The sequence below is a fragment of the Phascolarctos cinereus genome, unplaced genomic scaffold (genome assembly GCF_003287225.1).
Source record: "Phascolarctos cinereus isolate Bilbo 61053 unplaced genomic scaffold, phaCin_HiC Scaffold_4;HRSCAF=312, whole genome shotgun sequence".
NCBI classification, from domain to species: domain Eukaryota; kingdom Metazoa; phylum Chordata; class Mammalia; order Diprotodontia; family Phascolarctidae; genus Phascolarctos; species Phascolarctos cinereus.
The window spans coordinates 1,115,838-1,128,525 of record NW_027555847.1 but is presented as its reverse complement, the minus strand read 5'-3'; the positions used below and the strand labels follow the sequence as shown (position 1 = coordinate 1,128,525).

At 50.8% G+C, this 12,688-nt stretch overlaps 1 long non-coding RNA gene across 1 annotated transcript; it reads left to right on the top strand.

The window, feature by feature from the left end:
* The first annotated feature begins 1,152 nt into the window (after positions 1-1,152).
* Positions 1,153-4,901, top strand: LOC144456731 (uncharacterized). Its single transcript, XR_013485772.1, has 2 exons — positions 1,153-3,611; positions 3,965-4,901. It is a non-coding gene; the product is annotated as an uncharacterized LOC144456731 (long non-coding RNA).
* Positions 4,902-12,688: the final 7,787 nt, after the last annotated feature.

Here is a 12,688-nt window from a genome sequence, read left to right as displayed (position 1 = left end):
CCCAAATGACCCAGAAACTGCCTTAGCCAGCAAATATTTGATCCCCTTGTGAAATAGAAAGTCAGCTCAGCAGGCCAACTTCTTTGTAAAACATTACAAAGGTTTGAGGACGTGTCTCTGGAGAGGAAGGCTCCACTTAGGGGCTTTATCTGGGATATATTGGGACACTCTCGGAATAGTCTGTGACAATGTGGAGGAAGCCTCCACCTAGAATTCCCATTCCTAGATGCCCTGGTTTGCAGGGATGCATTCGAGAAAAATCAGCATTTTGTTCTCTGTTTTCACACTGCCATTAGACGGTGTTCTCTGGAGCATTTCCTTCACAAGCCAGACCAGTTCCTTTGAGATCCCTTAGGTTTGTATAAAAATGCTTAGGTCTCCGCATCTGTTGCATTATTGCACCCACTTGGTCAAGATTACTCAGCAACTTATCTCACATTGCTGCCAATATGAGCAGTGTGGATTCTGCATTCCCAAATTACAGGTGGCTGGCGTTTCACCTAGAGCACATTCCAATTGCCCCTAAAGGTTATTTATTCTTTTAAGAAGACTTAGTTTGCTTGCCCTATTATGAGAGACATATGGACTACAGGCCCGTAGAATAGATTTTTCTGCCAGCAGAGTAATCAGCTACAACGTCTTAACCCTTTGGGGAGCCACACACAAGTTCAGGGTCTACCTGACCCTGTCTTCTCTCCTTTTGAACTGAACCTGTTCATCTCATTGTTAGAGGGGTTTGTAACTCCATTTGGCTTGCCCTGGGTGTTGATGGGGATCCTTCGGAGTAATTTTGGGTGCCTGATGTTGCAGGAACCCAGAGGTATTCTCTATGATTAAACCCAATTTGTGAGTATGGATTCAGAACAGTAGTGGAAGGGGCATTAGGGAAAGAGGGGGGCAGTGAGTGCCCCTCCTTGGACTCAGTGCTGGTTTGTTGTGATCCTTTATACCTGACTGAACCCAGCAGAGAGGCCCCTCATCGGAAGAGAGAGGGTGAATGCCCTACCCACCCCCCATGTCAGTGAGTCACCCCGAGCCAAATAAGTGTGTTTTCTCATCTAAAGGATATGTTGACCCCAGGTCCTTAACCTCATGGGGAGAGACCACATGTTTTGGGAACCTTAGAGGGGCCAGATTTTCCCTCTGTGAAGGGAGGATTGATTTTCTTTCTTATTTTTTTCTTTTATTGATTGCTTTCAGGTTGAGGAAGGCCTTTGCAAGCACAGAAGGAATTGTCTAAGTGCTAGGCAAGTAGTAACCTCTGCTGAGTTTTGTAAAATGTTCTGTGTTGAATCTAACTCTGTTTTAGAGGGCAATTGTGATTTCTGCTTATAGATGTGAGACAGTGTAAAAGCTGTGCTGCTTGGACCTGACTGGGATGTCTGAATACAAGTGGAAGGCACTTGAAAGGACAAAGATTTAACCTCCCTGGATCACGGAGAGCTTTCTGGATTGGAGATATGGACAGAAAATAGTTCATGGCCCAGAAGAGCGTGAGAACATTGGACTGGCCTATCGATGGGTGGCCAGTGCATGGAACATGTACAAATACTTCTCCGCTAGTTTCAGTCCAGGCGACTATGTGTAAACTTGAGGACAGTCATGCTGATTCTGGGGTTGGTACTGTATGGTGATAAAGTCTTCTAATCGACTGTAAAGCCAGAAGAACTGATGACTCAAGAGTTGCTGAGTTACAACTGAGCATGTGTACAAAAAGGGCAAGTGGCTTTCTTTATTGTGTGCCTGCAAAGAGGCAGAATTACTCCAAGCTTCCTCTAAGAGCTGGGTGGGTGGCAAGAGAGCTAACCTATCTCCCACCCAGCCATGACATCTGGGAGCACATAGCCACCATCTCTTTGTAACTATTTTTCCTGGATCTTAGAAAAACAAGTATTATTAAGATGGAAGTGTTCAGGCAACCTTCTAAGTACAGGAGATCCAGCAGTCCCATCAGAAATCCCACCAGCAACTAGTAGCAGGACCCACCAGAGTGAGAGTGGCCAATGGCAATAGAAGAGTCTGCAGATAGTTATACAAAGATACTCCCCTGAAGATTGAAGCACTTTCAGGAATTGGGACTACCATGATGGAGAGATGTGCTAGCTATGGACTACGCATACTCCACAAATGGAGAAAACAGACTCCCAGGGTCAGGAATGGGAGGTGCCCTTTTCCAACAATTGTTCTAAGCTGGAGCTCACTTTCCCAGGGGCACCTAGTATGTGAAGGAGGGATTGTGCTCACCATCTGGGGGGAATGTTTCATACCAGCTGTTCCTGCACGCCTTCTCAGGAAATCCTTTTTTACTACAAGCTAATAAAATGTTTTTGTTAATTACAGAGGAAGATGACAGAAAATCACAAGCAGTAAAAAACAAAACAGGCAAAACAATCCTGCAAAAGTGATATGCAACTGAGCCATATCAACTCAGCATGATCCTCAGATGAAAATGGAGAATGAACAGGTGAGAAAAGGAACGGATCTATCCCCTCAGTAACAGGGGAACCATCAGATTTGGTTTCTACTACCATAATGCCACAGGAGGGAGCTGAAATGCCCCTGGAGATGACCAAGGCGGGAAGAGCTGAGGGGCCAGACCAGGAAACCCAAGATGCAGGTGTAGCAATAAGGAGGTGGGGGAAGGGTGCTGAGTTTGGAGTCAAAGGGCCTGGGTTTGAACCCTGTCTCTGCCTCTTAATTCCTGGATGACCTTAGACAAGTCATTTCAGCTCTGGACCATAGTTCCTTCTCTGCTACATCAGAGGCTTGGATTAAATGGGCTTTACAGTCCCTTCCAACTCCAAATCCTTGATGAACAATTGACAGGTCATTTTATAAGATATCTTAGGGTAGGGAAATATTAAAGGAATAAAAAAAATCCCAGCCCATATCATGCTTCCCCCACAAAATGGGGACTGAGAAAAAGAGCTTCAGTAACTACAGACCTTCATGCCTACTTTCCCATTGTTATGGAAGAGGGATACCCTACAGAGGGCAAGGTCCTCCAGGGGCTCCTATTTGCAGTCCCTTGAACAATCATTGAGGCTTTATTAAGCATCCCCAATGTGACAAGTCCTGAGTTCAGCCCTGGGGATAAAGGATGAAGAAGACAATAACTTCTCCAAGACACTGACCTGGGGAGAGGGCAAGGATGTACATACAGAGATTAGCACATACAGGACCACTACAAACATATTCCATCCAGCCCCTGAAAACGAGCTCTGTGAAAGAGACTGCTAACCACAAATGAAAGGAAGTCCCATGGATGGCGCTGCAGGCTGTCCAGGTTATGACATGCAGTGGGGGGGCCAGGTTCTTCTGTTGGGGCACCAGCCAGCTCACAAAGAGGAGGCATTGAATGCAGATGATGACTGGGACCAGGACCGCACAGGAGGAAGACAGTGAAGGGGCTGGATTCAGGAAAGGGTGCGGGGCTAGGGATGCTCCCAGGCACCTTCAGCACCAATAGCCTCTCAGGGAGACCAGACAGTGGTGGGTCTCAGCAGGCTCCCATATCCCTCCTCTGGTGTTTGGAGGAGTGTCAAGTGGAAGAGGGATCGCAGCCATTCTACTCATCTACTCTACACTACTCTGAGAGGACTCCTGTCCAGGTAAGTAGTTGGAAAGGGGAAGGGAAGCATTTATTAAGCGCCTACTATATGCCAGGCACCTTACTAAGTGCTTTACAAATATTGTCTCGTTTGATCTTCACAACAATCCTGAAAGATAGGTGTGAGTTAGTACCCTCATTTGAAAAGTTGAGGAAACTGAGTCAGGCAGAGGTGAAGGACTTGCCTAGTATTACCCAGCTATTAAGTACTTGAGGTTAAATTTGCACGCGGCTTCCCAATTCCAGGCCCAAAGCTTTATGCTCAGTGGTGCCCTCTAGTGTCTTCACTTGACACCAAGGGCCTTTCCCTTTCTGAGATTCTGTGATTACAGAGAATTTCTTTATTGTGAGCAGGCCACACTCTGGTGAGACCCTCAGTACGCTGGCAAATACATCCAGTACACGCTCCAAAAACAGTGTTGGAGAGATCATGGAGGAAGACCACGGAGGAGGGGACGGCCTGTGGGCTGCTCCTGCCCCAAAGACCCCCAGGAAGGTAGGCTTCCAGGGAGGTTGGATGGGAGTCTGGCCACAGGAAGGAGCTGGATGGTGCAGAAGCCACCACGACGCCGTCCGTCCTGGATCCACTGGTGTATTGGGGGTCAGTGAACACGCCCACAAACCTAAGGATCCCAGTGTCACTCTAACAGCCCCCTCCTATTCTGCCTGTTGGGAAATTCAAGTTTCTGCAGACGCTGGGTTTGCCCGAGGCTGGGTAGACTTGTGCCTGTTCTGAAATCGACAGCGATTATTTCTCATGAGCCTTCTGAAACCGGTGACCCTTGGGGTCCTTCGACACACCAATTAGATGCACGTGGACAGTGCTCTCCCACAGGAAAGATTCTCTTCTTGCCAAGTTCAAGAACATTAGAAGTTGACAGCTTCAGCCTGAATGCACCATCACTGAAGAATTCTCTGAGGCTTACTAAAAAATATGGGTTTGAATAAGCAAAGTGGCAAAGTCCATGGGAGGGGGGAGAAAGGGAAAGGGAAGCCTGCCTTCTGAGAACAAAGACATCATTGGGGTAGGTCCTAAAACACTACTTGAGACCCTGCTGGTGAGTGGCTTTCTCCACACAGATCAGGCTACTGTCTCCACAAATGTGGTCATCTCTCCCACTGAGAGTACTTTATAGACTCGAGAATTGTTGGGCTAGAAAGGACCCAGAGAGCATCTCGTCCAACCCTTGTATTTCATGAGGACCAGAGGAGGGAATGTGACTTACCCAAGGTCACACAACACACAGCTAGAAGCAGAGCTGGGACTCAAATACAGCCCTCCAGACTCCTGGCGCAGGTCTCCTTTTCATTGTCCTGTGATGTCCCTGTGGAAAGGTTAAAGGCATGAGGATAATAAGGAAGGAAGGAAGGAGCAAGGGAGAGAGAGAGGAAAGAAGGGGGAAGGAAGGAAGGGAGGGAGGGAGGAAGGAAGGAAAAAAAGAAGGAAGGAAGGACGGAGGGAAGGAAAGGAGAGAGGGAAAGAGAGAGGAAAGAAGGAAGGAAGACGATGAGCTATATGATCTTGAAAGGCCTCTCCCCCAGCCTAGCTCTGGATCTATGATGGAGGGTACCAGTTGGTGGGATAGGGAGGCCCTGTAGCCTTCTGTTCCTGATGGGGCTGTGGCCTTGGCTATTCCTGAGCACAGCCAAAGGCCTAGGAAATTAAATCAGCCTAGCATGGCCCAAAGGCAGGACAGGACTGCCTGAGGCCCGGAGGGGGTGGTGTGTCCCAACGCTATGCCTTGTGGCTGAGCCCTTCAGCCAGCGAGTCTCTCCAAACTGCCTTACACTTTGTCTGGTAGTCTCCCGGCCCAAGCTATGCTTGAGCTACCATCTTAATTGTGACATTATCATGGAAGCCCACCCAAGCCACTTAACCTCTTAGCCCTTCTCTACTAAGTGGGAGGGAGGTGGGCTGCAATCTGTGATTTGCGCAGGGAGGTTCCACGTGAAGAATTCCCTATGCTGACAAAACCATAGAGATTTCTATTCAAGCCTGTTAGGGAGACTTTGCTGCAAGTCACCTAGATTCTAGGGAAGCATTTAAGAGAGTTTACTCTTCTCCCTCTATTCTGGTGGAAAAGATGGGATAATCAATAGTATAGATGAGGAGGTTTAGAACTGGCTAGACCCAAAGGGGATTCATCCCCCGTTCAATGTTCTCCCTTCTAGGAGAGAGGGCCAAGGAGCCACCCCAGCCCTCCAGGGTTGGGTTAGCAGTTTTATCGATTGCCTCGGCATCCAACTGAAATCCCTCTCCCAAGTGGCTGATCTCCGTTGCCAGATCAGACTCCTTGTCCTCAGTCTCCGTCCGTGGCCTCTCTGTGGCCATTCTCCTTTCCTGGGCACTCTCTGCTCTCTGGGTTTCCCTGACCCTGCCCTCTGCTACCCACTGTCCACTCCTCAGCCTCCTTAGCTGGCTCATCCTCCATCTTGCTCCCCCTCCATGGGAGCTCTACGCTCTCTCCATCACTAATCTCATCAGCCGCATCTCTATGCCCAGACTCCCAGACTATACATCCAGCCCCATCTCTCCCCTGAGCCTCAGTCCTGCATCTCCTATTGTTTTTTGGATGTCTTAAACTCCAAAGGTCTACAGCTGAACTCAATCTTTTCCCCAAACCCTCCTGTCTTCCAAAGTCACAAGCATGGTTGTCCTGATGTCTAAACTTAAGCCTGCTTTCCCCTGGACGCTGCACATGCTGGTGAGAGACTCTCAGACTTGGGGGGGGAGGGGGTTGTCCCAGCTATAGTGCCTTAGTAAATACCCATTTCTAAAAGCTAAGTCTGGTTAATTAACTAACATCCACCGCCAATTGTGTGGGGAAATACACAGGTAGGAACTTCTGAGCCCCTGGACTCTGCTGGGGCCTCAGCCTGCCAATGGGAGGGAGAGTTGGGACAAGCAACTCTAAGGGGCTCAGTGGCTAGAGCCCTGGACTTGGAGTCAGCAAGACCCAAGTTGCAATCCCACCTCAGACACTCCCTAGCTGTGTGATGCTGGGCAAGTCGCTTGGGCTCTCTTGACTACATTTATATGGTGCTTTGTAGTTTTCAGAGTGCTGCAATATCACCTCACCACCTCCCTGGGATGAGGGGGCTTGAGGCTAAGTGATTTCAGCTTGAAGAGCCATGAGATAACAGGAAGGCCACTTTGCCCCTATCTCTGCATCTGTTCTCTTTCTCATGTCAGAATTCTTGGGGGTCTCCCTTAAGATTGGGGCTGATGACCTCTGCTTATCTCAGCCAAGGGGTCAGTCTGACTTCTTGCTCCCATGTGATTCCCATGTCTACATTTGACAGCTTCGCATTTAACATCATATATATGGCATTTGTGTGTCTGGCACAGCAACATCCATTAAAAATCTGGTTCTTTGATGGGGGAGGGGGGAGTCGGAGTTATGTCCAGGTGTTTCAGGGCCACAGCTGGGTCTGTGATAACGCTTCAGATGCAACACGGCCAGGAATTGGGCTTATAGAGTCCTTGGGGGTCTGGCAGCTCAGGGCTCTTTGTCATATTAGCTGCAGGAGGGTAAGATGAAGCAGTCATGGGCTTGGAAGGATGGGAACACTAGAGCGCAAGAGGGAAGGCATTTCAGGTGGGCTGGGGAGTGGCAGCAAAGTCCAGGGGGCAGGAAAGTGCCCCAAGACCTCAAAGCTGAGAATTTGGGGATGACTTATGAAGGAAAAGCTAAAAAGTGACCTTGGGGCCCAGGGAATCTGGCCACTTTCAGCATCTCCCCTGAGTGTCTCTTTCGTGAAGTTGCTGAAATCCTGCCCACTCTCTTCCCCTGCAGCCTAAACCATAGTTTACTACTGTCTTTGGAGCCTGCACTTCCTCACTGGAGGGTGTGTGTGTGTGTGTGTGTGTGTGTGTGACAGGCAGACAGAGAGATAGAGACAGAGACAGAGAGAGACTGCTCTCCAAACAGTAAAAGGGTCTCACCAGACCCTGCCTCCTCCCCACAGATATGGGGACAGTCAGCATTTGGTGTCACTAGTCTCTGCTGCGGATAATCTTCAGACCATTCCTCAAATGGGAGTGAGTCCCACCTACCCCAAAAGACCCCTTAAGGAAGGGAGATTGTGGGGGGAGCCAGCACTGACTTCCTACAGGCTTAAAGGTTCAGTGACCTCAGCAGAGGCTCCCAAGGGCCACAGTGTTGATGATAAAAATAAATGTTATTATAACAACAATAATAATGGAGCACATTTATAGCCCATTGAGGTTTGCAAAGCACCTTTCAAATATCATCTCATTTGATCCTCACAATGAGTCTGGGAGGCAGGTGGTGTTATTATCCTGTTTTTACAGATGAGGAAACTGAGTCACAGAGAGATTTAAGCCCATCACAGGATCCTTTCTGGCTCAGAACCTGCTTGCGAGCCCAGGGCCCACTGGGCCACAAGGAGACATCAGAAAGGATTAGCATGAAAGACAGAAATTACGCCTTCTCCTCCTGATGACACCAGCAGGGCGCCATCAGTGTGGATGTTCCCTACACCAACACGCCCAAAGCCCAGGTTCCCCTACCCAGCTTCTCCCTGCTACAGAGGGCCATCTTTTACTGGAGTCCTGGCAGTGCCGCCATATGGCTGCAAGCCCTGGGCCACCGTAGCCCCTACAGGATGCTTGTCTGAGTGTTCCCATGTGGCCCCCAACAGGACAGAAGCCTCTGCACTCCAGCCTCCGCCAGTCATCATGTGCACTCATCTTTGGGTTCCCTTCTTGGTGATCCACAGTAGCAGCCCCACGTGCCACATGCCTCCCTACTGCCTCTGGGTGGTGCCTGTCACTGGTTCTTTAGGGGCCACAGTGGCCCAGGGCTTGCAGCCATATGGCGGCACTGCCAGGACTCCAGTAAAAGATGGCCCTCTGTAGCAGGGAGCAGCTGGGGGTCAGCAGAGGAGCTCAGCACCATTCTAAGGGCCACCCAGCCTGCCTTCCCCCTGACCAGCCCCGGGCTCAGCTCGTGCTTGCTGGTCCCAGACAATCCAACGTGGGCCCTCCTCAAGGCTCCACTCGGGCACCTCATCTATGCAGGTAAGTGGTCCTAGGACCTCAGGGGCTAGGACAGCTGAACACCAGCACTGGCCAATTCTCCAAGGCCAGAGTAGCTCTGAGTAACGCTCCAAAGACCTCAGTACCAGAGTGCCTCCTCACGGTGGGCAGAGCGACAGCAGCCCATGAAACAAAGAGAAGGCTACCTGAGTCTCCCCTGGGTCAGCTTGGTCTGCCATGTCGGCTCAGGCCACATAACCATCTGCACTCTAGGAGGGTCCCTGAGGAGACTAGTGAGCTTGTAGAGAGAAAATTCACAGAGTTGGCAGAACTCAAAGGTCAGCAGTCAGTCAATTAACAAGCATTTATTAAGCCCCTGCTGTGTACCAGGGACTGTGTGGAACATTGGGGAGATAGAGATAACAGTGAAGTAGCTCCTGCCTCAAGGAGCTGCCATTTTAGTGGGGGAGGGGGAGGAACAGTACACAAATTAATCAATCAATCAATCCACAAGTGTTCTTAAGTACCTACTCTGTGTGCGTGTGTGTGTGTGTGTGTGTGTGTGTGTGTGTGTGTGTGTGTGTGTGTGTGTGTGTGTGTGTACCAGCTTCTTCACTAAATCTGGGGATCCAAAGAAAGGCAAAGCCAGGCCCTGCCCTCAAGAAGCTTGCACTCCTTGTGCGTACTGGTCCATCCTATGTCTAGCCAGGAATTCCCCCTCCCTTTCCAGCCTTACTAAGTGGTCCTCCAGCCTCTTCTCACAGACTGACCTCTCTGTCTGTGGGATGCTAAGCAGGGCATTTGTCATCTTAGGGCCCCGGGGGGTTCCCCAGGACTGACCGTGGAGGATGAGTCCCCACACCAGGAGCTCCTGCCACAGAAAAAGTCCCCCTTCTGGACCCCCTTCTGCCTTCCCGGGTGTCCCAAGGTTCCAGGGACGTCCTGTATGGAAGTGACTTCTTCACTTTATACAGAGCTTGGTAAGTCCACATGACCAAGGTCAGCTCACTCTGCCCTCACCTCAGCCTGAGCAGAGCCAGGCAAATCGCTTCTGCCATGACAGCCCTTCAGAAACCATGGCATCCCTCCTGGGTTCCTGAGACTTCTTGAGTCCAGACCGGAAATGCCCAGTGCCACCTACTGATCCCAGAGGGCACAGACAGCCAGACCTGAGTCAGGAAGCCTGCATTTGACCTCTACTGCTGGGTGACCCTGGCCCAGTCACTGCACTGCTTACCTCGGTTTCCTCATCTGTAAAATGGGGATCATGATAGCACCTCCTTGCCAGGGGATGTCGTGAGGCTCAAATGGGATGACAAATGTGTCAAGGGCTTTGCCAACCTTCCACTTCTCTATGGTCACGATGACTGGGACCTCCAGACCCCACTGTGCCAGCAGCCCTCCTGTGGACCCTCTCCAGTGCACGGCCTTCCTAAAAGGCAGGACCCAGAACTGAGGCAGCATGGCCAGATGAGTCCCAGCTAGGGCAGAGGACAACAGGAAGTCTCACCTGTCTCCCTCTGGCCATGAATGGAGAGGGAGGTCAGACCTCAGCAGGGCGGGGACTGTCACTGTAGGCCACCTCCTTCTGCCCACTCCAGGGGACAGGCCAAATCTTCCCAGTCCTGGGCCGCCAGGAACTTTGTTTTCTCTCCGGCTGCTGATTCCAAAGCCAGGAGACAGGGGAGGGAAGCAGAGTGACTTACTCTGCAGTTAATAAAAGAAGAGGAGCCTTTCTGGAATTTTACTTGGGAGCTCAGGCTTGAGCAGCATCGCTCCAGAAAGAAGCATTTTAAATCTCCTGTCTTCATTTAATTTCCTGAGCTTTAGTCAGACTGAGCCCAGAAATTAACTCACCAATTTCGATTCCAAACTTTTGCTGACTTTTCTGTACTCGGAGACCATGGGAGATGTGGGAGATGCAGGAAATGTTTACTGCTGCTGCCCCCGCAGCTGAGGGGGATGGGGAGATGGGGGGGACAGGAAGGAGGGAGGGAGCAGCTTCAGCCTGAGAAACATAACCTACTTTCCCAGGCTTCTGGGAGTGGTGATGTTAGCGACTCTGTGTGCATGTGTGTGTGTAAGCGTGTGTGAGCATGTGTGCAAGAGTGTAATTGTGTGGACGTGTAAGGTTTTGTGAGTGTGTGTAAGCATATGTGTGAGTGTGTGGATGTGTGTGAGCATGTGCGTATTTGTGAGTGTGTGTGCATGTGTATGGATGTGTGTGTGTGTATGTGTGTGTGTGTGTGTGAGCATATGTGTGTTAATTAGATTTTGAAGCCAGATAATGAAAGTTTGAGGAGAAAAAATTTCCACTGACCTGTTAAAGGATTCTGACCTCAGACTCTGCACCTCCACTTCCTACGTTTCCAAGTAGGAAGAGTGTGCATGAGCCAACCCTGAAAAAACAGCATCACCTATTGGAAGAAAAAAGGTTTCTCCATGCTGAAAAACACATAGACAAAATAAAGATTCGTGAGGAAAGAGAGCTCAGAGAAAGGACAGGCATTGCTGGCCAAAACGAAGTCTTAGGAGCAGGCGGCCATACCCTGGAGTCCACAGGCCCCTTAAGAGATGTCAGGGGCCTGTGAATTTGGGTGGGGACCAAAATGGTGTCTTTCCCTCACTAACCTGAAATTCGATGTTTCCTTCTGTTACGAGTGGAGGCGACAAAACATGATGGTGAGGCGTCCCTAGGCTTTCCCAGACCACCCAGGACACACCCAAAGGTGCTCTAGAGGGAGGCTCCCAAGTCCATCTGTTTCAGTAGCGACCTGCCAAAGCCTAGGACCCTCCAGGCTCCCATGGGGAGGGTCTGACAGACGGGTCTGGGACTGATGGGGCTGGAACAGGCCAAGCGCCTTCCTCTGAGCCGGACGTGTGCTAAAATCACAGACGGCACAAGCCCAGACCCTCTCCTAGGCCACTCAAGCCCAGCGCTGGGTCTTGAGGTACCATGTCGTAGCCAGTCCGAGGTCCTGGAGTGACTCAGATTCATTTGCAACAGGAGGTGCGAGTGTCCTCTGAGCCAGGGGCCCCTGTGCTTGTGAAAGTCAAAGACCCCAAGTCCTGGCTTCTCCAGCCTGGCAGCTACAGAGCTCTCTACACGTCCCAGACAACTCTGGCAAGGCGATGCAGCAGCTTCATCACCCAGAGACTTGGGACTTGCCCAGGAGCACTCAGCTCCCTGACCCCTAGCCCAGCACTCGCCACTGAGCCACACCGCCTCTTGCTGGAGGTAACGCACACTTCACAAGGATGCTGCCTTACCAGAAGTCAGACACCATCTGGGGGTGGTATTGCTGCTGCTGGGGCTCCTCAGGCCTAGGAGGCCTCCCTCCTTACACCGGGACAGTCCTCAGCTCTGGCCACTTTGCACCATCATGTGACCTGGGTCAGGAAGAAGGCTCCTGTGGCCTGACCTTACTCTAATGCCTCCTGCTGCCATGTTCCTTCAGCTACTTCGTACATGTTCTCTTTGGTGGTGCAGTGGAGAATGTCGCAGAAGTCAGGAAGACCTGAGCTCAAATCCAGCCTCAGAGATTGGCTAGCTGCGTGAACTTCCCCTCTGTCTCAGTTTCCTCAGTTATGCAATGAGGATATAACAGCACCTCCCTCCCAGGCTGTTGTGAGGCTCGAGGAAGACCATGACTGTAGAGCCCCTAGACCAGCACCTGGCTCGTGGGCAGTGCCGACAAGTGTCAGCGCACATTGTTAGCTGTGACTTCTTCCTTCCCAGGTCCTTGTGATGTTTCCCCTGAGAGAAAGCTCTATCCTAGAGCTGAAAAGCTCATTCTGTGTACTTCCTGGCCATGTAAATAGAGGGGGAGCATATTAGAAGACTTTTGGTGATGAGCAACGGGCAAGGACAGATGGAAAGACTGATGGGCAAGAGTCCCCCCCACCCAGCTGCCACTCCCACCCTCCCCCATGAGATTATCCACGCCCCCAGACAGGGTCCTCCCCAGGAGTCACTTATACTGTGCTCCTCCTCCGCTGACCTCTGGTCATGGCATGGAGGGAAGAAGAACCTGAGCGCCTAAAGACCTTGCCTTGGCCTGGGAATGCTAAAAGGA